This window comes from Bombus terrestris, chromosome 7 (genome assembly GCF_910591885.1).
Source record: "Bombus terrestris chromosome 7, iyBomTerr1.2, whole genome shotgun sequence".
In the NCBI taxonomy this organism is placed as follows: domain Eukaryota; kingdom Metazoa; phylum Arthropoda; class Insecta; order Hymenoptera; family Apidae; genus Bombus; species Bombus terrestris.
In genome coordinates, this window is record NC_063275.1 from 369392 (window position 1) to 392502 (window position 23111).

General features: G+C 33.9%; 1 long non-coding RNA gene across 1 annotated transcript in view; it reads left to right on the forward strand.

Annotated features, from left to right (window-relative positions):
* Nucleotides 1-21117, forward strand: part of LOC100642354 — a 241003-nt gene extending 219886 nt beyond the window's left edge. The window contains exons 3-4 of the long non-coding RNA XR_007224791.1: nt 10685-10979; nt 15219-21117. This is a non-coding gene — a long non-coding RNA (uncharacterized LOC100642354). The remainder of the gene's footprint in view (nt 1-10684; nt 10980-15218) is intronic.
* Nucleotides 21118-23111: the final 1994 nt, after the last annotated feature.

A 23111-nucleotide genomic window follows, 5' to 3' on the forward strand; every position in this document is an offset into this window, starting at 1 on the left:
CAACCCATAATAATTGACACACCGTTAACCCTAATGACAAAATCGCAATGGGCATATTCGGATCTCTCACCAAAACCAAACAAGGCATCAAATTTATCCTATCTATCCAAGATCAATTAACCAAATATCTCGTTCTCATACCTTTAAAAGACCAAACAGTCAACTCGATCAACAGTTAACGAACTTTTGGATCACTATGTGTATATATTTTCCGCACCGAAAAGTATCCTCGCGAACATGGAACGAAATTTCGTATATAGACTAATGGATATATTTGTAAAGGCTTTCAAAATTCGACACATAAAACCACTTTTTAGAAAGAAACACTAGAAAACAAGAAGAAAAAATCTAAAAATCAAGTATAGAAATCTCCAAAACCTAACGCATCGACTCAACTTGTTATTACTCTATAGAAGCAAACGTAGACTACTCAACGTCATAGGCTCAGTATCTAAAACTCCGGACTAGTATCTAAAACAATACAGTACAGTATCTAAAACAATTCGGACTCTTGACAAAAAAAATCTAGAACTCATTAACAAAAATATTGATACATGATTTGACTCCAACAACAAAATAAAAACAATCCTTAGTAACCAAGTCGTGCTTATCAAACACGTACTAGACGACACTAAGACGAATCAACTCGAAAACCTTACCAACGATATACGCAAGATTAAAAACCATAACAAGAAAAACGAAATATTGATCTCTTTACTAATTCAGACTGAATCCACCATATCGAAACTCCATATTAACATTGACGAAATTTTTAACGCTATCATATCAGGAAAACAAGGGATCATGAACCCACGAATTATAAAGCCTGAACAATTCTTAAAAACACTCGATCAAATAACGAAACAAAACTTCATGAGTAGCCATATCGAACCTTCGGTTCAAAACTTTCGACTAACTCTAGATCTAAGTAAACTAAAATTATGGATAAACGATAATAAACTTATATATACGATAACTGTACCGCTTTTAGAAGACAACGAATGGAAAATAACAAAAATTTATCCGATACCTTTCAAGCAAAACTCTGTATTTATCGCATCTGTAGTAGAAACTGCCTTAATACTAACCAACTCAGAACGGTACACCTTTGTCGATAGCCACTACTTAAACAAATAATGTAAACGAACGGCAATCATCCACATTTGTAAAAGAACTCAACAAGTCACCTGAATGTAAAATCGAATTAATTAATAATCAACAGACAGTCGAAACTTGCCCAACTGCTGTATTCAAGTTGGAAGAGTTGACGTTTCGTACCTTTACAGATTGAAAATGTCATTATCCCTACGAAAAATGTGCAGATCGATGTATTATGTAAAATACATAAAATCTTAGGAATCGAACAACCGAGTTTAATTAGCAGTAAAACTGGATGTATAATCACATACGACCGTAATATTATGAAAATACAGGGAACTACATTTATGTAGTATCAAAAAAAAAGAAAAAAAAAAAAAAAGAAAAAAAAAAAGAAAACAAAGGAGGGGGGTGTACGCTTTGTTACGCTGCGAGGTTTAGTATGGATCGCGTTTCTAGCCGTCGCTCGCGGTCCTACAATGTATCGACGAGCGTTTTTGAACACTTGGTTTACACTAATTACGATTTCGTTCCGAGCTCCAGCCGTGACTTTCCAAGATTCCTGGTCTCTTTTGTGCATTGAGATTTGGTTTGATGTTACAAGCGCATAGTTGTCGCCAAGCAGCGAGTTCCAGAAACGTCGATTTCGGTCCATTGTTTCATCCACAAAGAAGGCGGCATACGTGATCATACCCGCGAACGGTGGCGTGACCCGAGCGTAATGAGGGTCGTCTCCCCGAGAAGACCAAGAAATGATCGAAGGGCAGTCAGTCCTTTTGAAGATTCAAACAACACACGTCGAGAGGTCGGATGAATAAAGCCGCTAAGCCGAACGAACATGTTGACATTGTTTATCACTGAATAATTTGTCGAGCTTTATCATTATATTCATCGTTTTAAATACACAAACTATATCAACCTGTTAACAAATAAAACATCCTTACTTGTCCTTGCTCTAGACCTATTTAAGATACTACATTTGTAAAAAGTAAAATACGATAAATGATATAATAAATATTGTAGTAATAAAATACAATAAGGAAGTAAATATAATATATATAATATATACAATACATTCAATACCTTCGATAGATTTTGAACATTGCAACAGAATCAGTACGTTTTGACCTGATATGTCGAAACAACGAAAATCTTTAGCTGATGCTTATTAACGATATTTTGATCCATTTTTAATGTTTACATTTCCCAATCCGAATTCTTCACATTAATTCATTTAGTTTTGTTCAATTTTCCTCGTGTTGTTAGAACAATAAAACAGTTACGCTTATAAAAATCACAACTTTCTTTCTCTTCTATACTTACCTTGCTTTCAATTCCTTTAGTAACGCTAATTTAAAAATAATTCCAACTTTTATATTTTACCCTAAAATACCTGTTAAATGGTACATGATCCTTCGAAACTTTCGTTAACGCAATACAAAATGACTGTCCTAACAGAACTTTTACAACAGAATTAAATTGTCAAGGTATAAAGTTAACGTAGAGCAGAAAAAAAATTATTGAAAAGTTGAAAGTTCAGAGAACAACTTTTAGCTACAAAAGTTAACTGTTTCATTCGATGCCTGCTAGAAACACATATTTTAATCGCTCTCAGATCCAGATAATGAACATACGCTCTTGACTCGGATAACACCGCAATATCAATTTTCATCCATTGATCTTCCATTGTTGCTTCTTTATTTACAGATACCAATAGATTTTGGCTATTGTTTATATCGATATCTATTAGCAGTATACGGTTACTTGAAATAAAATCAGAGGCGAAAGTTAATTGAAATGGGCTGTTTAAATGTAGTATCGATGTAAGCCGATGACAATTCCATACTTTTTCTACGTGACTTTTGTAACAAGCGACGTAATCCGGTAGAAAGCTAGCTTTTAGTCTATTGAAGACATGTGAATTATGAATTCAATAGATAAGTACAAAGCGTTCTGTTAAATATACATTTGTGGGTAGCAAAGAGTATTCCGTTTAATAAAACACCCTTTTCAAAAACCAGATCTGACAAAATTAAATTAAAAATTTCCATTTGAAATAGGTACATATATTTTACGTATTCGATCGGTGCATATGAAACGTCATTTTTTCAAATCAAACTTTAACTGCACGTAAATGCTGTGGAAGTCAATTTCCAATTCATTCAAGGTACTTTCTCAGTATTATCTTAGTAAGATAAAGAATTTTTTACAATACAGCTGTTATAATTTTCTTCATTTTCAGTTTCTTTTTCTTTTTGTGTTAAAGACCTGTAACTTACGTGTTAAAGACCTGACAGAGCGATGTAGGGAAAGTGTTAAAGCTTTCCTATATATCAGGTTTATTTCTACCAACTTTCACGTTCTTTTTTCCATTTTGAACTTCTGGTACAGGATCATACGAACATAGCGACTATGTATGATGACCAATAATGAATGAACTTTCCATGTGTTCGTTATAAATCTCTCTAACGTTCAATATACGTTCATTTATAACAAATTTCTTCATCCATAATACTGTTGATATTTAACGGTATGGGAAAATTTCATGGTTAGTAATATTGCTTGCTAAATTAAAGTTTAAGAGAAGCAACATTTCATATGCATTATCTTGATATCTGCAATAATTTTCAAGCGTGCGAATATTTATGCAAAAGTTTGGAAATAACACTGATACAGTATGCGTACCGTAATCTGAGACATTGTTTCAAAATGTGACATTGTTTCAGATCGAAAAATTCAAAGGATGGAATGGACGCGTGAAAAATTTCGAACCATGCATAAAAGTCACGATTCGTAAATATTCGCAACGCGTCTCGTAAATATTGCATGGAAATTTCGTCGAGACACCTGTATACGAGTAACAATGTCTCTCTTGAGATAGGAATCGGTATCCAATTAATAGGCGCGTTATCGAGCGATACCTGCGAGAATAGATCGAAAGTCGTCGTTGCATCGCGAATTTCTCCGGTGAAATTAATCACCTCGCATCGTTTGTCTGACTCTGCATCCTCTTTTGCCATGTCACTGCTTTTTTTCTGTTCTTTGTGTCGTTTCTTTCGACGATGCCTCTCTCAAGTTTCGAACGTCACATGTACAGTACGGTACAGATTTTTATCCGTCTATAAGAAATTTAATGCTGCAAGAGTTCGCAGAACGCACATATAATACGCAAAAATATATTATATATAAAATATTGAAAATATTGGGTGGTTTGAAAAATTCCTAGCGCTTTTGACATTTTCACATTTTACATAATAAGTAATTTTAGGTTCTACAGCTTGGTGTATTTATTATATTCTATATATTACATATATTTATCAGATATAAAGAATATTATCTAACAAAAAAAATTACGTAATTTTGCAAAATACTGTTTGACAAACAGTTTTTCTAATTGGACGTCAAAAATGTGTCAATTACAGTTATCACTCTGTAACAATTTTTCTGAGTAATAAAAACAGTGTCATTTCCATCAAGGAAGAAAGATATTATTTCCATGAAAAATAGGCGAAAGTATTCATTGGAAATTTACCCCATTTTATTCATATCTTGACATTTCCAAAATATTTGTTACATCACAAAAAAAAATCATAAAGCTTAATGATACGCTAATTCTATAATGAAAGCACAATATCTTTAAAATTTTCTTAAATTTCGTTATAAACTTTCCAAACAGCCTAATAAAATACTTTTTATGATATTCAATACGTGAAACAGTTCTCTGTCTACGTTTCGTTTCCTTAATTATATTCATAAAAATATGAATTTGTATAAATATCAACAGCCTGTACATGATCATTTCCGCCTTTTTTTTTATATGGTTTGCTTTGATGTTTACTCGATTTTTCTCTCTTCCCTTTCTCTTTCTACCTTTTTTAGAAGCGTTCTTTTACTCGTCGATGTCATATCAAGCCTTGACATTATTAATTAATGTAGAACCTAGGGGACGACTCGCAATGAACTTCGAGTGGCAACGCCGCCGTCGCGACGGATTCACGTTTCTTCGTTAGGTACGAAGCGTGTATAGTAATTAATGACATGTTTCGCCGACTCATCGCGTTCTTTTTATTCGTTTTTTCTGCGACCTTTTCCTACCGTCGAGTGTATATAGAAAATACGTGCCGTTTCGTTAAGCTCTGTATATGCATTCGTTTCCATAGATTTTCAAATGTTTTATGCTTTTTCAAATTTAAAAGTGTCGCGGGCATTGAGGGAAATCCTCCAATGCTATTTGGATATATTGATTTTCTCATTTAATTTATGCGTTTTTCTTTCTTAATGATAAAAGTTGGTGATATCTTCAAACATTTATATTTCTATCTTGGTCCGATTAGCAATCGAATAAGGTTCGTAATGTTCGAAGAAAATGTTCAACATTAAATTGAAATTTTTTTATATGTTTCTCAATCTTGATATGTTTGTTAACGTTAGAAAAATGCGATTGAGTCAAAAATGGTTGAAAAAGTTCAGTTGCATTGATTACATAATTATTATAAAGTATTGATTATTGGAATTTACAGCGGCCATAAAATGTATTGGCCCGTCATTGTATTTATTATAACATTTGATATACTAATTAATTAAACTCAAGTATATTAAATATCATTTAGCAATACTTTCATACGAGTACATTTGTTTTATATTATGAAAATGAAATATGTAACTACTGTAGCCATTGTAACGTGTCTCGTATGCTTTTCAAATTATGTTTAAGTACATTAAAACAGAAAACAATTTATTTCCAATTTTTTTATTTATTCCTGCGTAAAAGAAATTACTTATTTAGATGCTTGTATCTATAATTCATTTTATTGGAATTGTACGAAGCAGATTCGCAGGATTGAGGTTAATTAATAATACATTACGAATAAGCTTCTAGCAGATGTAAAACAAGACCTTGTTAAATCTTAACAAGCACATTCGAATAAGATCTTCAACGAAGCACTAAAACACATACATATATCTTTCAATGTGAATGAAAATAAATTTAATATATATATATATATATTGTTATATTCCTTGAAATGAAGAAAAATTTTATTCCTAAAATTATTATTTATTATTAAAATACGGGCAGAAAAAGCTAAAATTTCATAGGTGGTCCAGTTTTTATTCGTTATATATTTAATTAATCGTACCATGCATTTCATTAATTTTGAAGAAAAAGGAAGAAATATATAATGAACATGCGTAAAATTTTGTCTGGAAAAAGAGACAAGTATTACATTTCTGGAATATAAATTAGACTGAAATCATAAAAGTTATACAAGTTTTATTATATATCGGATTTAAGATTTTATACATTAATTCCTCCTGTCTCTTATCTAATTAATTTCTTTCAGTCCCTTTCAGGAAGCTATTTTATATTTCGTATACTGTAACAATCTTTTTATTATGCTGCAATCATACTAATTCTGAACTGAACTTTTAATAATTAAAACACGAATGATGTCAAAATTTCATGCTTTGAGAATTTATGTTATTTCATATCATTAATTTTTATATATACACGTATTTCAATATTGAACAAATTTTTTTATAAAAATTTATGAACAAATTTATCATAATGTATTATACAATCCACAGAAACTGTTTATCATGCAAAAAAAAAAAAAAGTAGAATATAAAAGATGCGTCGTGTGTAAATCTACAACTTTTTGCTATAATCAATAGCAAGAGGATAATAAGAAGAGGATTAGAAGATAATCGAATACAAGGGCATCATTTCCTCTTATCCAATCGAGTTCAAAAGTTGCGCAGATTAATTTTGTATTAGTTGAAACTATTCGGGGAAGGAGGTGGCGAGAAGCAAACCTTAAAAATGATTCTCAGGTGTAAATAAGAGAGTATTAGATTTTATTCGGTAAAATATTAAAAGAATGCTGTATCATTCTCAAGTATTCATAAAACTCTTGTTCGTAATTTATTAGTTGTTTATAAATATGAAATTCTCCTTCTTCTTTACGGTTTTGTCATAACGAATGTACACCAAAATCTTTCCTTCTTTTGTTGGTACACTTCTTCCTCTTGTTTATCCAAAAGTACCGCTCTTATAGATAATATAATAATATAATAATAATTAATAATATAATAGTGTATGGTGTACAACTTCAACCTAACTGGCACATTCATCTCGGATACGACATGGGACGGTCACTGTACGTTTTCGTATATCAGGTCTGTAAATATGAAACCAGAATTTGCCTATAGATGGCCCTAGCTGATAATGTAGTTATCACTAAACTGCGTCATTGATGCCAAAAGTCTCTGTTGACATCTCACAAATATTTTCGACTCAGAACAATACAAGTTTGTAATAGCGTTGAACTTGTCGAATTTTGTGCCTGGAAACTACGATTTGCGGTTAGCATTGATTTTCTGTTACCATTTGAAGAAAACTGTTCCAGAATCGCATCGAATGCTTGTCGAAGCTTACGGTGAGCATGCTCTTAGCATGCTTTCAGTGCTTTGAGTGGTTTAAAAAATTCAGAAGTGGCAATTTTGACGTGAGGAACGAAGAACGTGGAACGTGGAACGTGATCTATTTTGAGCTGTTAAAACCTGGTGAAACCGTTAATATTGAGCCCTACCGACAACAAATGATCGATTTGAATCAAGCTTTGCGTGAAAAACGACCAGAATATCAAAAAAGGCAACACAAAGTAATTTTGCTTCATGATAATGCACCATCGCATACAGCAAAACCGGTCAAGGAAACGATCGAAGCGTTCAGTTGGGAAATACTTTCGCACGCGGCTTACTCGCCAGACCTGGCTCCGTCCGATTATTATTTATTTGCATCGATGGGACACGCGATGGGACATAAACGTGTATTTTCTATACTAAAATTCCGGTTTCATATTTACATACCTGGTAAACAGACCTTAGGTGGATCTATTAGGTCATCCCATAAGTTCGTGCCGACTTTTGTGTATACATTTCATGTGTCGATTTATAAACATACGGCGATAAGGGACCAATGCACTTGAAAAATGGGAAGAAGTTGTACAACGAGAGTGGGACATTTTTCATGAAACTGAAAGGTATGTAAACAATCTTAACATATATAACCGCTGGAAAAACGGAACGAACTTATGGGATGACCTAATATATTGCGAAGTTCTTAGAGTAAAAAAATAGAAGAAGAAGAAAACAAATGAACTGTGGCTGAAATACTGATGTATCATATCGACAAATGTACATATGTTTGCTATTTCTGTAAATGTTACGTATCCAATATCCAGTGAATCCAGACGCTCATAATGTTGATTGTTGTCGCGAGCGATTATACTCGCCCGTAATATATATATATGTCAGAGATGAAAGAATACCGGAACCTTCCCTTTGGAACTTTGGGAAGATCCCTTAGTACTATAATCCAAATTCCACCGTAGCCGTATTAAGAAATTGTTGTCATTCGATTTGACTGTACTTATTTGAGGTTTATGATAGTGAGCTCGGGCTCGAGGCGACAACCAGTCGCTGAACCAGTAGCCGCGGTCAAGGGATGAACGTTTTGTCTAACAAAGGCATGAAGTAACTCTACAGATCTCCTTAAAAGAAATACTTGGGACGGGACACGACGGTAAACATTTCAACGATTTCCGTCCCGTGGCTCGCCATACGCAGACTTTGTCCTTCGGGTAAGATGATCGCCAGATGTCAACGCATCTTCACAGTATATGTTTAGCTGGCCGAGGACCCGTTACGAATATTAAGTTGCAGATATACAAAGTCCTTCAAATAGACAAATAGTCCGTGTCCCAACTACGGGAAGATAGGAGAAATCTATTTTTTCCACGAACGATGCTTCCCGCTAGCAACTTTCCCTCAAGGGCGGCTAACATCCTTCTCTAACCACCAACATGGAAATTGACCAATTAACAGTAACGTCAATTTCCCTCACCCTTCGAACGAAGACTTTCCTCTGCGAATCCGATGATTTCGTGCCCTTAGACACACTCATCATAGTTTTCTTCGACAGCGTCACCGTGACGGAGAGTCACTCTCCCGTACGATCTCAACGACGATTCAAGTAACTCTCAGATACGTAGTGATTGCCCCTTGCATTAACATTGAGTACAACTTAGACGCTACAGAAGAGTAGAGTTCGCCATCCCGTTGACCGCGGATTCGTTATTGAGTCTAGGATCATTGTCTTTAGCTTCTCGAGTATCTAATTATCGCGATTACTTGTCAAATTCTATCATAGTCATATTTGCACTAGTAAATATCTTCTCTATTGCATAATGATCACGTCTAATGCCAATAGGGATTCGTTTCACGCCCTTAATCCTAACTCTAATCTTAACGCAAACCCGACTTTAGAACATCAAACGACGGTTTGACTTTCCCTATGTTTACTGGGCGTCGACCGAATGATATAAATAGAGAAGGACAGGGACTTAGGAGAATAAAACAGGGTTTCGGGAAGCGAAGATGGAGAACAAAGAAAAAGAAAAGCAAGTTAAGAGTTAAAAGGAGAAAGAGAAGAGGGATTAGAAGCGGAGATTTTAGGAGATACGAAAGAAGACTTTAGAAAATCGATTCTTGAGTTTTCACGAATCGATCGCCCAATTTCCAAAAATATTACAACATTACATATATCTAAAACCTTGTTTGCATTAGGCAATTTTTAGAAGAACGATTGAGTCGATGAACCTTAATTAGGTTGTTCGAATTCGCACATGTAAATACAGTTTCAATCAAGTTGGAATGGCTTTTAGTCGTTCGACCAAAAATGGCCTTAAATGGCGTAGCGGGGAGCGACATTTTGTGACGAATGACTATAGTCGCGCATAGTGCATACATATATGAATAGCATTTCATAGAGAACCACTACAGTCGTCCGTCGTAACGAAAGGATTAGGTCAAATAGTACGATAAATTGAATACATTCAATACATTGTGACCATTGTAACAAGATCAATACGTTTTGACCTTATATATCGAAACAGTAATAATCCTTATTTAACGATATTTTGATGCATTTTTAATGTTTGCATTACTCAATCTAATTTTTTCACATCAATTGCAGGCTATCTCTCCTCCCAATGTAGCTTCTGCAAAATATTACAAACAACTTTTACCACATTGCGTCAAAATCTAAAGTTCTCTGAAAAAGAACAGACCGGAATAATAATACATCTCTCTGTAATAAAAAAAAAAAAAAAAAAAAAAAAAAAAAAAAAAAAAAAAAAAAAAAAAAAAAAAAACTGACAAAACATCGATCACGTTGCGTTCACTTAACTTCAAATTTTAAATCGAAATCTAATAAATATTTAACGGCATTCTTTGTCACTAAATATTGAACAATTTTACACACTTCTGAAATCAATTATTTGATATAGAACGACGTAGCAATATCAAAGTTTTAATTACTATAACCATATTAAGATATCTCGTTACTACAACTTCTTCAACATTCCCGTAAAAAAAGCTGAAACTGAAAAAGACATATCTGCCTTTAACAACGTATATTCGTACTAACTACCTTATCCAACTGTCGCGGAGTCGTGTTGCACAAGGATAACATGGCATACAATCATACGAGACTGAACGTATGAATTTTCTCTTTCCGTTCCAGATACCATCGTACGACCCGAACTCTCATTGTCTGTGCGTCGCCGGTGAAGTATATTGTTGGTGGCAGAATTACAATCCGAACACCGATCCTTCCGCCGGCCCCTCGTTCCTCCCATCGACGACGATAGAAAGTAATTACACGCCGTCGCTGGAGGGAAGCACGGATGCCGTCGACAGTTTGGAAGCTTCCGGTGATCCGGCGGAGGAACCTTCTGTCGAGCAACAGGGATACGCGGAGATTAACGCGACCTACTCGACTACCTTGCAGCCAGTACCAACTACGTGTCTCGTGATGGGTAATAGATCAGTCGTAGTTTGTTTCAACTCGGTTCTTTACACGGCCGCAAACTATCGACTAGATAGCCGCTATTCGAAGCAAATAGAATTACAGTGTAATTAGTTTCGCATCGTATGGACGTTTTTTCACGAAGAAGTACAACGAATACAAAAAGTATTAGCACGTTATTGTATTTAGTGTAGCATTTACGAACGAATTAAATTTAAATTTCGTAACATTCAATGGCACCTTCGATATAACTATAAAAATTTGATACCATGAAAATGAAATATAAACATTGATAAAAAAAAGGGAAAAGAACGATTCGTTGGAAAATAGGGATACGCATAAATACCTTTTTGCAGTCACCGTAAGTAAAAGAATAATTATTTGTTTTGGTTACGTGTTTTCTTGACGTTTCTGATTTCTAATCGTTTCGTAGAAAGGTTGTGCAGATGTATAAATATTCCGGGTTCCAGGAAGTGAGAGAAAGAAAGCAGAGGATTAGACGATAAAGAACGGACAACGCAGCTTTCAAAAACCCAAACATGTCTCTAGGATATACCTTATTGCCCCTGTTACTAACAACGATAATACTGAAAATCATCGAGTTCTTCAAATCCGCAGCCAATGCAATTATCATAGGACTAATCCGCATCTTATATATTATACGCAATCTTCATTTAGCTAGCATCATGTTTCTCTTGAAAATATGCACAAAAGTAATTTTCATTATTATTTCTTCTAGGTTTGTTTGCCTTAGTTTTTTGGTCGCCAATCTTTGTTTTTTTAAGTGTTATTGCCAAGAGATTAAACGGTAGTTTATAAACAGTTTATAAACATTCAGAATATAATCTCCTGTTGACAACTAAATTTTTTTTATAACGTTTATTGACCAGTAGATGAGTATTACATTGGTATGTTGTTCACAATAAACAATGAACTTCGGTTGTGGGGTGGTTTAGGCAAAAGTACCGATACGTGACGGTACGACATAGCCATACAATGTTTTGTGTGTCGAAATTACATTTGTTAGCTTACTATTCTTAAATTAGATTTAAGTCGCTGTAGAACGGTGCTTATATACGATATTGTTATTTTCTTCCTATCTCTGTTCTGAAAACCTGGTCGCAAAAACAGGACAGTTCGTTGTCGACAGTGTTGACAACTAAATACCAAGACGAAAATGACCGGCAATAATTTTTGAGATATAATGTACATGGATAGCTTTAATATATTTCATCGTGTAACTTGCTATAAAAATACTATAATATCATTGCTGCCATCGCAAGTAAGATCGATGCATTTAAAAAAGTTGAAAACACAAAAGGATTAATAATTCATTGCAGTGTACATATCGTGTAATAAATTTCTTTTGGGCGTGTAACAAATCTTCATTCGGACTAGCCATCGTTGTTGTACAATAGATATTATATTTACTGGTATAAATATTGATTTTTACTAAGTTTGGCAAATAACCATGGTGATCAAACACTCGAGATGTTAGTGATAATGTTCTTAGGTTCCATAACAAATTCGCGGTCAACGGGGCAACTCTTTGTTAAACATAGAATATATTTTGAAGCACAAAGTAACGTTTGCTGTGACGCTCGGTATAATACTGCACCTAAAGACGATATGCAAACTCTCCAAGATGATCGCAAGAATAAAAGACTGATGGGAATTTTCCTCTCCTTACGATCGCGTTTGTTCGTTGCATATCGGCCGGGGATATCAACAAAATTCTAGCCACCGTTGCTAGGCAAACCCGCGTAGAGCTGACATTGCTCCTGTCCGGGGTTTGATTGTTAATACAACGTGTGTCCCGCAATACTGGCACTTCTCTGTTAGGTAAAAACGTTCATCCTGTAACCGTGACTACGTTCGGCGACCAGTTGTCACCTCGAGCCCAAGCACACTGTCACAAATCTCGGACAAACATAATAGGATTGAATCATAACAACTATTTCTAAGTTTTATCATTTAAGTACAGCTATAATAAATAATCTAGACTAAAGTATTGGGGATCTTCCCAAAAATTCCAGAAGAATGGCCCCGATGTCCCCTCATCTCCGACACATATATATGCATAGATGATCTATGAATACAATAATAAAACAATACATATATAATAATAAAGAGATTAAATTGGTATCAATATGCTAGACCAGAGATTCTTAATCTGTGGTCCGCGGACCCCCAGGAGGTCACGAAGTCCTTATACGGACGATTTGTATTATCGTATTATTCGAATAAAAAATATTTATTATTTATTGTATCTATAGGGTGTATAGAAGGTAGATCCAAAAACCACTGTAGCATGATCCCACACCGTGGATCGATGGATATTTGGAAATTTGGATCGGTACGAAATTGACCTTGAATATGACTTTTACAGTCAACATTTTTTACTGCGATGTATTTTGCTCATCACGAGGAACAACAGTCTCAAAGGAACCATGAATATTAAATAACCCCTTCTTCAAGAAAAAGATGTTTATTTATGCGGGCTCGACCTGCATTTAGACGTCGAGATATTAATTCTTGATCACCGAATCGTTGACATAGTCGCTGAAAATCGCAGTGTCACGGAATGCTTTCTGCACGCAGAGATCTTCCACTATTCTTGTATCCCGATATATTTAACGAGCTAATCTGTAATGTCCTGCTGCTTCGTAAATAGCACACCATTTTCTCATTAAATACGAATATAGATGTAAACATATTGCGAATGAAACCAGTTTTAGAATTATGAAAACTTTAACATATTTCCGGAAGATGAGATTATTTGGTTAGCATAGTTCCTTTGAGACTTTCGTTCCTCGTAATGAGCGGAATACGTTGAAATAAAAAATATTTACCTTTGAAAATCATACTCAAGATCAACTATGCACAACTTCTTTTTACAAATATTCACTTATCCAGGTGTGTAGAGTCATGCCACGATGGCTTTTACATTTACTTCTTGTACAATGTACAAAAGTTATACAATAACAAACGATTTACCAGGTATGTAAATATGAAACCGGAATTTTTGTATAGAAAATACACGTTTATTGTATGAAAATGATTAAAAATATTTTATTCGAAGTATTGCCCATCGCTAGCTATACATTTTTCCCACCTGTCTAGCAATTGGTGGATGCCACGCCAAAAATACTGTCGCTCTTTTGAGGCAAACCAGTCATCGAGCCATTTTCGTACATTTTCGTAAGAAGTGAAGTGCTGGTCAGAAAGTGCGTGTCCCATCGATGCAAATAAATAATAATCGGACGGAGCCAGGTCTGGCGAGTAAGCCGCGTGCGAAAGTATTTCCCAACTGAACGCTTCGATCGTTTCCTTGACCGGTTTTGCTGTATGCGATGGTGCATTATCATGAAGCAAAATTACTTTGTGTTGCCTTTTTTGATATTCTGGTCGTTTTTCACGCAAAGCTTGATTCAAATCGATCATTTGTTGTCGGTAGGGCTCAATATTAACGGTTTCGCCAGGTTTTAGCAGCTCATAATAGATCACACCCTTCTGATCCCACCAAACACGTTCTTCGTTCCTCACGTCAAAATTGCCACTTCTATATTTTTTAAACCACTCAAAGCACTATGACTTACCAAGAGCATGCTCACCGTAAACTTCGACAAGCATTCGATGCGATTCTGCAGCAGTTTTCGTCAAATGGTAACAGAAAATCAATGCTGTCCGCAAATCGTAGTTTCCAGGCACAAAAATCGACAAGTTCAACGCTATTACAAACTTGTATTGTTCTGAGTCGAAAATATTTGTGAGATGTCAACAGAGACTTTTGGCATCAATGACGCAGTTTAGTGATAACTACATTATCAGCTAGGGCCATCTATAGGCAAATTCCGGTTTCATACTTACAGACCTGATACACTGTACAGAGTTCTCGCTTAACAGTTAGAATGGTCTTTCGGCTCTACATCTTTCTCTTATCTTCTCTCACCCTCTCTCACATTCTCATCCTCTTCGTTAATCCTTCTCTATCCACGTATTCACTTACATCCTTACTCTCCGCCTGTAGACTATTGCAATACATACATATATTTCTACATTTACATATCACATAACACATATCCTCTTCTAGTACTCTCTTGAACCATTGCATAATAAGCAACAAAAATTGAAAATCGAAAGCGTAGGATCGTCTGGTATTTTCAAGCAGCTTATAGGTAGGCCAAGAGAAAAATCCAAGAGAAATGTAAAATACTGTGTCCGGACGGACACGATATTTTGATTACAGGAAGGGAATACCGTGAGGGCGAGGTACTTCCGCATTCGACCGGAAACTGCATTGAATGCAGCTGCGGATCCGAGGGCCGTGTCGAGTGTTCGCCACGGGACTGCGTGGCCCTTCGACCCGAGATACCAGTTGCACCAGATATACCGGACGCACCAGATGGCGATTTCGAAGTTTTCAATCTTGCCAGGGATCGGGGAATCGACGAGAGCTTCTAAAAAATCCGATAATAACGATTGTCGCCTGCTCCATGAAATCCTCGAACGCGTGGCTCGTAAGAGACTCGACTTTCGTGTAATCGCGGTCTTCGACGAGTTTCGCCTTTACTTATTAAGCTTTCCTTTTTTATTCGGAATTTGTTGATCGATATGAATTATACGTGAAAATCAAACGACGTTAATTATTACGTTAACGTTAAAATGAATTATTTAAATTTGTGTGGTTTTTCTGACTTTGAAAATGGTGAATGAAGAGTTAGTATTGTATCCATACGTGAATCATAGTTTAATTTTCATGAAAGTGGGTCAGGATTCTAAGAGAAATAATGAATTCCTTAAATAAATAATTATTTTATCTGTAATATTATCTGTTTATAGTATCGAAACTATAATGGATTAATCACGCTTAAAAAGTAAAATTATAATTGTCGTATTCTTATTTCTCGCAAAGGTGTACGAAAAAGCTTGTTTCATCCAAATGGCAAAGCATGTTCTAAACTTTCGAGCAGGAGTATACGAATGTGTTTTGTAGCATATAAAATTTATTGATGATTTATGAATAATTTGTAACAATATGATTACAACAATTGGGAACATAGTGAAAAATAAGATTGGTTATTTTGTACTACGATTCATACTAATTCTATTTGAGAATTACTTTAAAATAGATGAAACCTTAAATATTAAATTTTATTAAAAATTTATTCTATTAGAAATATAACGATACATTAATAATAGGAAGTATTAAAAGTGATACTAGTAGTTATATGGTTTATTTATGTTATTTATAATATAATTTAGTAGTGATAATTGTAGAAATAATTTTTTTATAAACTTTGAGGAACATATTGGTATACATATTAACCGTAAATAATTAATGTATCGTAGAATGAAAATTAAATACAATTTCTCCCACGATTATTTTCGTATCGATCAATAATATGTTGATACATATCTGTACGATCATTGCGTTTTAAATACCAGTTTACGCAAGTAATCGAACGTTTAACGATCCTCCAACCGTATGGAATGATTTTCTTATTAAAAATATTTATCTATGGATCGAGATTCACGTTCTTAACAAACGGAAAGGATTATCAAAGTATTTTTTTCGCATCTCACAACATATTAAAAGTCACACGATTTCAACGAGAAAAATATTCTCGACCGGGAAGTGATTACACGGTTGAAGGATCTGTAAGTACTAATTAGTTTAATTTATATACCTTCTTATCTGTGTTCTCTCAAGCTTTAAGCTTTTCTCCTTTTGTTTGAAACGCGATTCCGGTTGAAAGAGTTCTACGGAAGAGAAAAAGAAAACTCTGAAAAATCGATTACCGATAATGAAACAAAAGGAACCTTAACTACTTTCTTTTCACATACCTGAATAATTAAACGAGACAGGAATTAGATATATATATATATATATATATATATATATATATATATATATATATAATTATGTATGAGAAAAGTAAAGAATACTCAACTTCAAAGAAAAATATATTATTGCAAATTACAACGATGATTAAAGAGAGAGCAGGGTTCAATTTCAACATCGTCGAGTTATCGTCGTAATGATCAGTCGCTTGAATCGACCCAGGCCAGGCCAAATAATATATTTATGTTCAATTTAGTGATTTAATGAGATCGATAGACAGCTTTTAGCCAGGATGTTATTCCAACATTTATTAGCCAACTGCAATTTATTACCCCCAGGACTTCTAAACGTTTCACTAGCGTGGGCCTAATTTATCAAACGATGGATCTTAGAAATAATCCATCTAAATACCAATTAATTACGAACAAATTCTATCTAGTCGTACTGCGTTTACAAATTGCATTTCTTTATCAGGATTAATATCGTTACCATTTTTACCATCCATTACAACTTACTATTACCTAAGAAACGTTAACGAATCTTGAGAAAATGTTCCTCATGCAAGAACCTCCAGCGCCACAAAAGTACCAAACGATAGATTAATAGCGATTAAGTACTCGTTCCTTAAGAGAACTCACATTCCAAATACTTCCTTTTTATTTCTAACATTTTAATTCTTCGAATAACTTAAACTAGTCCCAGAAAGAAAACTTCGTTTTGAAAGAAATGCTCCGTTTATTCATCTTGCGTTTCATAATCCTCTTTCATCGATGGAAAAAGTCGAGATTTGCGCACCAGGATAGATCCTCGAGCGGTGCAATTTTTCTATAAGACGACCTACCGACGATCTATCCTCATACTGACGAATCGTCGCCACGATCGTCACTAGGTATCGTGATTAAGTGAGAACTCTCGGCCAATTTGGCCACACATTTTCTATGTAGACACCCGTAGATGTTAGAACGCAAGTTTGAACGATAGGTCCCGCGCGCTTTGATTCTCTAAATGAGGGATCGTTGTAGTTCTCTCGTCTGTTGTACGGTATTTTGTACGCGTTACGAGAATGGAAGCGGTTACTTCCCATCATGTTAACGATACACAAACGATAAACAAAACTATATAATTCTGTAGACGTCGGCCTACAACGTACGAATTAATAAGTCGGGTATGAGGAAACCGGCCTGTTCGGTCTCGGAATCGAGTACCCGTTTTAAAAGAAGAAGCGTTACAGAGCTTGGATAGTTCTGGATCTTCGTCATAAGATCATAGATGATACTCGTGTCATTCATATCTTTCGTCATATTCTAGTCGAGACGTAGCCATATCCTGTTCACGGTCGGTACGTTCGGCCTTGTAGCTTGGATCGTAGGGACGGCAATGCCCTGCTACTCGTACGAAGAAAGCACGACCTGTACGAGACGTTCAGAAAGCTTATTGAACAAGCTCGATTGGCTTGTGGCTCGCAAGCCGGCAATCTGGTGAAACGATCTTTGCACAAGCTGATCTATCTAGCCTCCACTGTGTATAAAATATTGTTCCAGTTGTGCTTTTTGCTTCTGTTTCGGTGATATTGGAAATTGGATATCGGCGAGAAATCACGTTCCGTGTTGTTTAACAAGGTGAAAAATCTCAAATCACTAATAAAAATCTAATATCGAAAAACTTATTAAAGATCTCAATAATACTAGATTGTAATATTTTGTTTTTTGCTTGTTTTATTGCAGATCTGAATTAATGAAAAAGACATTCCTTTTATTGAATAAATTTGAATAATTTTAGAAATTTCTTGAAATTCTAAATTTAAATTCATTACTTATTTATGTTTACAACCTATAAGAATATTTATTCTATTAAACAAGAGAATATTTTTTGTTTGGCTGTGAACATTACAGTGGGAAAGTACGTAAATGTTAATACCGTTGCAAAGGAACATTATACATTTCACGCAATTCTATTGCAAAATGTATAACGACTTTTAATTTAATTAAGAAATAATTTTTTATCAATTTACTGGCAGAAATAATCATAAATATAAATAAATAATCGTAACAGTCGAAACTAAAATTTATAGCAAAATTATTTTATTAATATTATTTAATTTTATACGTATTCGAAACATATGCTCGATTAATATTAAATTTTAATTCACCGGGCAAAAATGCAAAGTTCGTGTCAATCAGATCGAACATCTCGTACATTTGCATCATATCATGAATGAATAAACTATCAGCGAGAAAATACCAGAGTTTTAAGACGAATCGATTAGCATAGTAAACGATTTAATGTAAGAATTAACTAACGAATGTCTAAATAACAGAAGCGTAGAATGGGAGTGAGTTCTCGAGGATAGCTGACATTCCTAATCTCACATGCAGATCAATCACTTACGATACGTATATTAGTAAAACCACATTATAAGGTGAAGAAAGAAGATTTTTCGTAGAACGATGTTTCTGCTACATATGGAGCGATAAAAAAATATTTAATAAAAATCGGTAGCGTAATTCGCCGGTTGAACTTAGTATTAAATAGTCTCCTAATCCATATATATATATATATACATATATACATATATGTATTCCTTTTAATGACAGAGACAAAATGGAATTCTGTGTTGTATGGATCAACATGCACAATTGATTGATTTAATACATACATATAAATATTATATATTCATATATATATATATATATATAATATATACATGTACACGTTCTTATGCATACACGAGGAACCAAATATCAAGAGATAATTATTGTACGTAACTATGCATATAATATATGTATACATATAAATTATATATATAGGAGTAGGATACCCAAGCGTTTTCAATTGCTGTGCACCTTCTGTAGATATGAATTCGTCTCTTCGTTTCACAGTACGTTTTCTTCTGTGTAATTCCGGTGTTTCAGTAGTTCAATTACAATCAAATTACAATAGGGTTATTTTGAGAAAAAAATAATTCCGCATTCTGCTAATATAAATGTAACATTGGGAGATAGATGGACCACCTGTTTCGAATGCTTCTCGTTTATTCTTTTATAAAGTTGATAGTATGTATACATTTTTGCTGTGATTACTATACGTGTACGTTATTTTTAATTATATGTAATAGAGATTGAAATTGGAAACTATGGTAAGAAGAATATTGTAGAGTAAAAAAATAAAAGAATATCGTGTCATCCAAAAATTACTTGTAATTCGTTGAAAGATGAATTCTCTATAATTATATGTATACGTATGTACATTAGCCATAAGTTCAACGTTATTTCATTCCTATTACAAACTTTAGTAGATTTCTTCCATGTTACTATTATAAATTTTACTTGATAAATTGTAAGCAATAATGGTGGCAATCATGTGTACTATATACGTTTGGCAATGGAAGGAATAAAATGAATAGAGGCAAGGAGATAATATCAGGATAAACATATCAAATAATAATATTATCCTAAAACCTAAAAAATGATCCATCTATCTTCAAGCACGTTATCATAGATACGTTTGATTATACAGAGAATCTATCTCAGCGTACAAATAGTTAACGATCTTACGGTAGCACCGATTATCATGCAGAATCAAATAGGAAAAGCAAAGGGTTGTAATTATACTTTTACGATGACTAGTTAATCGTTCATAGTTAGTCGCATAGTTAGGTAGAGATCCAATGTGATACATACATTCAAAAGGTAACTTTGTCTAAAAGTTTTACTATACATATAGGAAGAAGATACGACATCTTATCGCAAGATTTGCCGTAAACTTCTACGAGCGTTCGTTCAATTAGGTGTACCTAAACCATAGAAAATCAAGCAACGTTCCGAACGTTACCGTCAGGCTCGCTTTTTGCAATGATTCGAGTTTATTGTCATACACATCAGTGGCATTTTCGTTGACGAACCAGTGTAATCGCATCATCATAACACGGCCTGTACTGATATTACCTTTAACGATAATCGAAATAGAAAACAGGATGATCTCGAATGTTTTATGACCACTGTGGAATAACGAATCGAGACTACTATTTTTTAACTGCGGCACTTTTCTGTGTATTATCGTTCTAGAACAATCTATCCCCTGGAAATTCAAACATGAGATTGCATTAAAGAGAAAATAAAAAAATGGAAAACAAATGGGAAAAGTAAGTAGGATCATCACGAGATCACGCGGGACCATCATGGCAGTTCGTTTTTCTCGTATGTCTTCCAATCATTCCATAAACCATTGTGTCTGTCTTGTATCCGTGGGATCGCCTGTCTTCTTAACAAGGGTTGTACGCTAAATAAAGGAAGATCTTACGGTATGTCGATTTTCTTTCGATTTTCACTCAATCCTTATATTATCTATATTATATATGTGTAATATACGTCATGCTTCTAAATCCGTGTAAAGTCAGGGAAATTCTGTGACCCGAGATAATATGGAAATCAAGAATAACGATATTACGTGAAGGTTTCGGTTTTGAGAAAATAAAACTTAAAAGCGTGTCAAGTACATATGTATACGAGATTGATTCTCGTCTGGACAGAAGTAAACAATCTGTAGGAGATTATTCAACATGCGAAAATAAATAAAGAATGTAGAATAACATTTTTTTTCTCTGAAGTCTCGTTTTCGAGAAAGTCGAATTTGAAAATTTATCAAATACACATACACCAGGCTAATCTTTAATTCAATATGTTCAAATCGTATTTTTTCGAAAACGAAAACTTAAATGAAAAAGTGTTATTCTATGTTTTCTCACTTTTGACTTATTTTTGCATAGAATAATTTCCCGTATTATACATCTATTTCCCTAAATACACTAGGCAAGTTTTCTGATTCAATAACTCTAAAGAACACCTCCGATGCAATAGTTATTCTATTATTACGTATTATTTTGGTATATGGTAGAATAAGTCATAGGATCTTCTTGACTTCATTTCTATCGCAAATCTAAGCACACAGTGTATAATATATTTACGTTATTACGATGTTTTAGTTATATATATATATATATATATCACGTCAAAAGCCAATGGTTTTTCCATTATTAGATTGTTTCGCAAAGCTGTGCTTTTAGATAATTACTTTATAGAATTGAGATAAATCATTTAACATTGTTATATTAATTTGTATTATTAATACTGTTTCCAGAAAAATAAAATAAAGGATAAGGTAAGATAAACAAATAAGATAAAAATAAGATAAACAGATTTGTTATATCAAATAAAGCACTACACTAAAATTAGATATTTACGGTACGTTCCATTAAAAAAAATATATGTATCGTATATTATTACAATATCACAAGAATATTCATAAGACAAATTGTTTAAAATTAATAACATATTAGTGTCGCGTCCTCTATACAGGTAATGTCATGTGTCGAGGCATCTCGTAATTCTGAAGAGTCATCGAGCTACTGATATTCACAATCTTAAACTTGGCAATGACAACTGAGTTAAGACGTAACGAATTCTAAGAATGATCATGGAAATAAGCATGATGATCGCAGATGAGTCATCTACAGTAAATGTGAAGGATGAAAGCCACAGTATTTATACTACTTCACTGGTTGAATTCACTTCACCAGTCTAAAATATTACAGGCTTAATTAAACATATTAAGGGTTAAATTTTGAAGTAAATTGAACTAAATAATAATATAATTCTAATATAATATAATAAAAAAATAAAATAATTAATAACATAAGCAATAACATAATTTTCAAACGTCTACATTGTAGAAATAAATTATTATTCGCGAAAATACAAATTTGTAACAATAATCAATGGATAAAAAATACAAAAAATTTAATTCCTATTTTCAGTTTCTAAATAACGTTGCACAAGCAAACAGATGTTACCAGCCATTTCCTACTTTGTTGGATAATTTCAAATTGTGAAAGGGAAACGTCTCCTTAATTGTATAGTTACATAGATAACACGACCTTTTCCACAAGTTGTAGTTTTCGCACAGTCAATACAGAAACTACACGCGGAGCTTTTACACAGCCCGCTGCGTTCAAGCCATCTGACTGCCCGCAGCGAAAATGAAAGAAATTTATCTGTGCTTTCTAAATCTTTTTCTATGCTTTATGGGCATTCAACCAATAAGAAAAGAAATTCACGAATAATATAAGTCATAAACTGTAGAACAACGCTCGTTGCATTTAGTTTAGTGCAGACCATTTTTTGAGAGAAACCCAAACCAATCGATCCTAGAAAAAAGTCTTTTTCTTTAAATTACGTGGAATGATTCCAGAAATCGATAAAAGCAAGTTCTACGACGATAGAATGTAAATTGCGAAAGTTA